Genomic DNA, 6,988 nt, shown 5'->3' on the forward strand with positions numbered 1-6,988 from the left:
ATTTATTACATCATGTAGAATTTTAATGACATTAATTTTTTTATGTATATAGCACATCATTCATTAAACTTCATACCCTTTATTTATTGGTCACATCACTTCATTTTATTTATTAATCATTTCCTTCATGAATTCATAACTTTAACATAATTTATTTTCTTTCCATTACGGCGCTGAATGGCCTTGTTGGCCCCAGTGCCTGGGCTTTTGCCCTAAATATCATACATCCATCCATCTATAACAGAGGTAGAGAAGGTAAAGCCTTTTAGCCATAAAGGCTGCTGACAAACTTCGAGTTTCATGCTTTGCGGAGGGAGAAGAGTTCTTTGAGGTTGGTTGGATGTGATTCCAGTCCATAACAAGCAAAGCAGGGATAGAGGGAAGCACTGCCCCTAAATGTTAGTACCAGTGAAGTTGCACCATCCCCTTTTTACACACACACACACACACACACACACACACACACACACACACACACACACACACACACACACACACACACACACACACACACACACACACACACACTGCTTCTCCCACGAAGGTGCCGAGTCCCATTCCCAAGTAGTAAGCCTAAATTTACAAAAGGCTTAATGTTTATATCCCATAGGAACAAATTCAATTTTTTTTAAGTAATTTTGTTTTTGTAGGTAAACTACCAGCTTTTCATATTGGAGGTAACCCACCTCTTCCACCCCACTTCATTGTTGCCTTTGTTTTCTTGGACTAAAAGGTGAAAGGACAAGGGTAATGTAGTGTGGGTGAGACTGAACATTCCCTCAACATCTCTACCTCCCCCTTCTCCACCTGGGTACCCCCATTTTCCAGTCAGTACAAGCCTGCCCAGCACATACAGGAGGATACTCCACATATGAAAGGCTGTGGTTTGTGTACTCAAGAGAAATACAATTTACTTGGCTAATTTTGTATTTTAAATGGTTTAAGCTGAAAGTGTTAGTAGTACTAGTAATGGCCAGTTCTAGATGAGTTAGATTGTAACTTGATGGACCAGTAAGTCTCCAAGGCACTTCTAATCCATGTAAACATGGATCTTTATTACAAAAATTGCATAACCACTACTCTACATGTGCCAAACTTGAGCATATAGTAAATGAAGTAGAGAAGTGGAAGTAAAGTACTTAAACTTGCACATTGTGGATAATTCAAGACTTTGGAAAACAAAATTAACTAATATTCATACTAATGGTAAATGCTGCATAAAGGTTGGCTGTTTTGAATGATTGAACTTGAGGTTGTACATCCATTTGGCATGGCAAAAGTTAAGCTAAATGCCTTTAGTTTGTCTTGAATAAAATGTTAATGCTGTAGATGTAAGGTAAAGTTTGTGCTGATACACTCCAGGTTTATGGTGCCATAGAGAGTTGATTCACTGCAGACCTAAGTGTATTCGGCTTTTTCCCTGAATGCCATATGCATAATCCCTTTTAGATGTTAATTTGTAGAAATTTTGGTTTTAAACAGTTAATGGTCCAGATTTAACATTCTTCCTAAAACTTAGCACTAGCTACTGTTACTGAAGTGTACATGAGTTGAAGGTTGGTTTTTGTATGAAGGGACCTCTCCAAGATTAATCTAGTTTCCAGACTAGAAAACAGGGCTTTAACAACTCTTAATTAAAATTTTTTTCTCCAGAACAACTGAAGGAGCTGCACAAAGTTACATTTGCTCGAATTCTGTGCAACAACATACCAGAGTTGATAACCATACAACCCTACGCATTCAAGATTCCGAGCTCGACTAATTCTCTGGTAAGCTGTCTCTCAGGTTTGATTGGAGACTACAGCTTAAGCCCTTGGCAAGCATATTAATTTTAGTGTACAGAAATATAAATACATTTTATAGTGTAAAGAAATAAATATAGAATATACCATTCTCTCAGTAACCTTGATGTGTGCACTATGCTACTTATATGTCACATTCAACCCATTCAACCTTCTTTTGGTTAGCATGTGGATACAAATGCATTTGGTAGTTATTTACATAACCATGACATACTGCAAAGTGTCATCCTTGGGTTTCTTTCAAGTCCAGTGACAGGAAGGAATTACTAGTGCTTCACAGTATAGTAATTATACAGCAGAAATTATACTTTATAACAAAGCCTGATAGATAACTTAAAACCAGATTCTGTATTGCTAACCATAAGGTTAATATTTTGGCTATAATTTTTTCATTTCAGTGCAAGTATAGTGGTTAGTTAGAACTATTGAGCACAGTACTGAGAATGGAGTTTGTTGGTTGACTGCTTTGTGAAAGATATGAAATGCTAGGATACAATCAGCTGTATCCTTTAGTTAACCTGTAGTGAGTTAGTGCTGTCAGTGCACCACTGTAGGCATTACTAAAGGTACATTGCAGCATTCTTTTGGTCCTTAGCTGCAACCCCTTTCATTCCTTTTACTGTATCTCCTTTCACATATTTCTTCCATCTTGCTAGCCAACCTCTTAACATCAGTTACATAGTGCATCTTTAAGGTTTTCCTCCTATTAACACCTTTGAAGCCTGTCTACTCCCAATTTTTCATTGCTGATGACCTCATAGGTCCCAGCACTTGACCTTTGGCTTAAATTGTATATTCCATTCCACTGTTACTTTGTACTTCTGTGTCAGGTTAGGTATAGGATAGTATTTTGTTCCTACACAAATACAAACCCTGTCTTTACATAAGCGATTAATTTTCAGTGAGCTGGAAAACCAGCCGATAAATATTTTGCAAGGTGATTATAGTAATAGCTACCAATGGTAAGAGCAGAAGCACCATCCACCAAATCCTGGCACATTCAATTCTACATTTTTACTTTTGGCTGCTGTCTCATTTCTACTAAAAGATTTCTCCAACCTCCTGTTGGATTTGCAGCAGAAGTCTTGCCTCCTCCTTTGTTTGCATCTCCTGTCAGTACAGCCCTTTCCTAGGTCATCTTGATCAGCCAGGAAGGATGCACAGCTGTGCTCTGCTTAACACGTCTGTGGAACATGACATGTCCGTTTCTTGCTTTGAAGGGACGCCACGTTGCTAATTTTGGGAGTTATTTGTAGTTGAATTTGTAGTTGAGTGAAGTAGCAGCAAGAGCTATTTCAGCCTCCCCCCCCCCACCACATATTCATGGATGGGTACAGTGCCAGGGTTTCTTCATTAGATTTACAGTGGAAGTAGAACTACTGCCTTCATCTTCTGTCAGGGGGCTGTGCAGTCTGGGTGCCTTCTCTTCCCTGGCATTTCATTCAGGAACAGTGAGAGGTTGCAGTGTTCTATGCCTGTCGGTGTAACAGACATGCATGTGCAATGACAAGGACTGTTTGGAAGGACTATACATACATGCAATGAATTGTCTGTTGGCAATGTCACTGCAGTTTCCAAATGCCTGTCAAACTACGTTCTCCAAGAAGAAATATACGTACATGCAGTGACACTTGCGTGCAATGACACGTCTGCTTGTAAATTACATATACTGTACATATGTGCAATGAATTCTGTTGGCTTTGAAGGAATTATATGTACGTGAAGTGTGACAATCTGTGTGCGCTAGTAAGGAATATCCGTATGTACAGTGATGTCTGTCTGGAAAGATTAATACGTATGTGCATCGTGACACGTCTGCTATACGTATGTACAGCGTGACTTGTCTGTCTGCTTGGAAGGAATAAAAAATACAAATGACACTGTGGAAGGAGTATTACGTACATGCAACTTGACCAATAACTCCTTCATTGTTTTCCCCTGACGAAGGACGTATGCTTAGATCCTCTCTACATGATGGTCGCTCTATAAGGAAAGAGAATGCTGCCTCATGATCTACTTGTCCATAGACAAGGGATGGGTGAATGTAAAGGCCTGTTCAGACGATCGAGCATTTCCTGCGTGTACAAGCGTGCAGTTTGCCTGTTAAGTTTTCTGCTTGTGCCTGCTAAAACATGGGTAAAGTTCCTGTGTTGCTGGCTTAGCAAAAGTATTAGAGGTGTAAAAGAAATGAGCAGGACAAATTTACTGCTAATTTATTGGTGACCCAGGCGGTTTTTATAGCAGCTGACTGACGTCAAGCCGTGGAACACAATGGGAACAAGGGTGACCTGAGGTCGATAATAATTAACAAATACAATGAACCAATATATTTTGAATCATACAAATGGACAGAAACTGAGTTAAATACAACCTGATGCCTGTGGAAGAATAATAAATGATATACAAATTGGAGACAGGTAAATAATTATATACATAATTCAGATGATTGGATCGGCGTGACCTGTCACGCCAGGTGAGACAAATTTTAGAGGCAAAGAAAATGTGACGTCACCATAGAAAACTCTCACAGCAGAGACTTTACAAAAGCACCAGTCACTGCCCGTTGCCAGTAATATGACATTACTGCCAGACAAACGAGGCTTCCTCTGGAGGCAAGGGGCAGAGGTTGTCATTGTTCACTCGATTGTTAGACATGTCTCTCTGCTACCGCTATGGATCAGTGGCAGAGCCCTCATGTTCTACATTTAATTGAACTTTATTGGGAACACCCTTGCCTTTGGAATGTAAAATTGTTCATATACACAGCAATGATGCTACATATAGAGCTTTCTTCCTATTATTCTTGGTAGCCACCATACTGGTAGTTAGCATACCACGCACAGTCTGCAGGTCCTGCCTGAACAACCACACCCTCTGGCTGTGCCTGGGTTTGACTGGGCCAGCTTGGCACTGTGGAGACAACACTACAGTTGTACTTGTGGGCTTTGGTCATTTGCGGGCAGTGCCCGCCGAGCTGTGCTCAATTGTCTGGACAGGCCTTAAGGTGTTGTTATAAACTGATAGTCTGTCTATTCATTGTATAATATGGCATGTCTGTGACACATCGAAGCTACAGTATGCTGATTCTTTCAACGAAAGGTTCTTTTAGAAAGTCAAGAAGAGCAGCCTAGCATGTACCCAAGTACATGTACATTTCCGGATCGGTAATGTTACCAATGTAGTTTAATGTTAAAAATAGTTTCGACTACAATGGGATCATTCTTCCCGGAACGGAGTCTCTTCTAAACTGGTCTCACCTTCCTTTCACTTACACGTGATTGTTGTGGGGGGGGAGGGGTTGGAAATTGCCTCAGGATGGCATGTCCGGGAATGGAGTGTTCACCATGCTCATGTGAAGGTTTGAGAAGAGAACAGTATGGCCTACAGCTATGCCACATCCCTTTCACTCACATGTGTGTTTTAGCTTGATCATCTGGCTGTTGATATGCCATCTACATGTGAGCGAACAGGATTTTTCTACCAACCTTTGCAACCTTCATAATGAATATTGACAGGGTCATATTCATTGGCAGCAGTCAGCCTCCATTTCCAATCAACAGCACCTCATTGAACATACGGCCAACACAATCGAGCAAACGGATTGTTCTCCCAGATGTTTCCAACATGTTATGACCTTCATCGGTCGTTTACATCAATAGTATCCGTTGTCCGTTCCAATAACATTTATAACTGAACGAGAGAGTTCTAAGAGACTCCTACGACAGTCATTTCGCGAGTTGGTGATATTTTACTTGTCAGCCAGGGACTTCGACATTTTACAAGTAGTAAGAAATCTTTCATTGTTACCATTCAAACCTTGACTATTGACTGTTCTCACACTAACATTAACCTTTGACTTCCTGAGCCAAGGTGCTGTAGGTAGTTTGTCAGCATGGGTTTCTTCTGATGCCCGTTCGTTTTCAACTACAGGTTTTGTTTAGTTCTGTAAAACCATACTGCCCTATACTTCCAAAACAGGAGTCAGTTAAAACTGATTGTACAAGGTTTTTTTCCCCCCTGATTGGAATTTTTCTAGCTATGTAGATCTCTAGATCAGGCCTGCTCCTCAGGACAACAGCCTTAGTTTCCTCTTCTGCAAGTGCTCCCCTGAGCAGAAGGATGAAGCTGAATTAGCACAATATGGAAAGGAGGGTTCTGGTCTACGGTAAGGTCTTCCCTTTCCTTCCCATCCTCTGAGGCGAGACAAGACTTCGCCTTATGGTTAGATGTCGAGTATCTTCGTGCCCCAACGCATCAATCAAAACGCAGTCACCTACATTAACCCCTAAATGCCGAGCCTCTATTTACAAAAGTGTCTGTCATATGCTGGCGGTGTTCGGGAGTTAGCGCCGAAGCGGAAAAGTTTTTTTTTTTTAAAAATCATAACACGCTTAGTTTTTAAGATTGAGTTCATTTTTGGCTCCTTTTTTGTCATTGCCTATAGTTTAGTATGCAACAATCAGAAATGAAAAAATATAATTATACATAAATATTGAAATTTGACAGCGTGAAAAAAAAATTTCATATTGTATAAAAATCGTGCCGTGAGCAAAACGGTTAAAGCTAATGACTTTTTTTTCTTTGTATTCTACACTAAATTGCAATGATTTTGGTATATAAATTTTAAAACGATCAAAGCAACAGAGAAATATCACAAAATGATGCATGAATTCGTAACGAGCGAACAGTTTTTTTTCAATTCGCCATAAATCGAAATGTTGTGCTAGAGACTTCCCATTTGTTGCAAAATGAAGGTAATTAATTGAATATTGCTAGGCTAAGTGTGTTAGCTTACAACTGCAGTTTTCGACCATTTCGGTAGTTAAAGTTGACCGAAGGTCGAATTTTTTCTATTTACTGTATTGTGATTTATATGAAAATATTTCAAAACTGATAAAAGCTACAACCATGAGTTATTTTGTTGTATTCTACATGAAATTGCGCACATTTTCATATGTAAAACTTTGTAACGGCTATTAAAAAAACAGTGCAAACATTACGACAAAGTGACGAAAGAATTTGAGATTTTCGGCTGAGTTACCACGCGGATGTAAGGAAAAGGTTTTTTCAAAAATTCACCATAAATCGAAATATTGTTCTAGAGACTTCCAATTTTTTGCAAAATGAAGGGAAATGATTGAATATTACTAGAATGTAAGAGTTTTAGCTTAAAATTGCGTTTTTCG

Source organism: Macrobrachium rosenbergii, chromosome 44 (assembly GCF_040412425.1).
Source record: "Macrobrachium rosenbergii isolate ZJJX-2024 chromosome 44, ASM4041242v1, whole genome shotgun sequence".
Lineage (NCBI taxonomy): Eukaryota > Metazoa > Arthropoda > Malacostraca > Decapoda > Palaemonidae > Macrobrachium > Macrobrachium rosenbergii.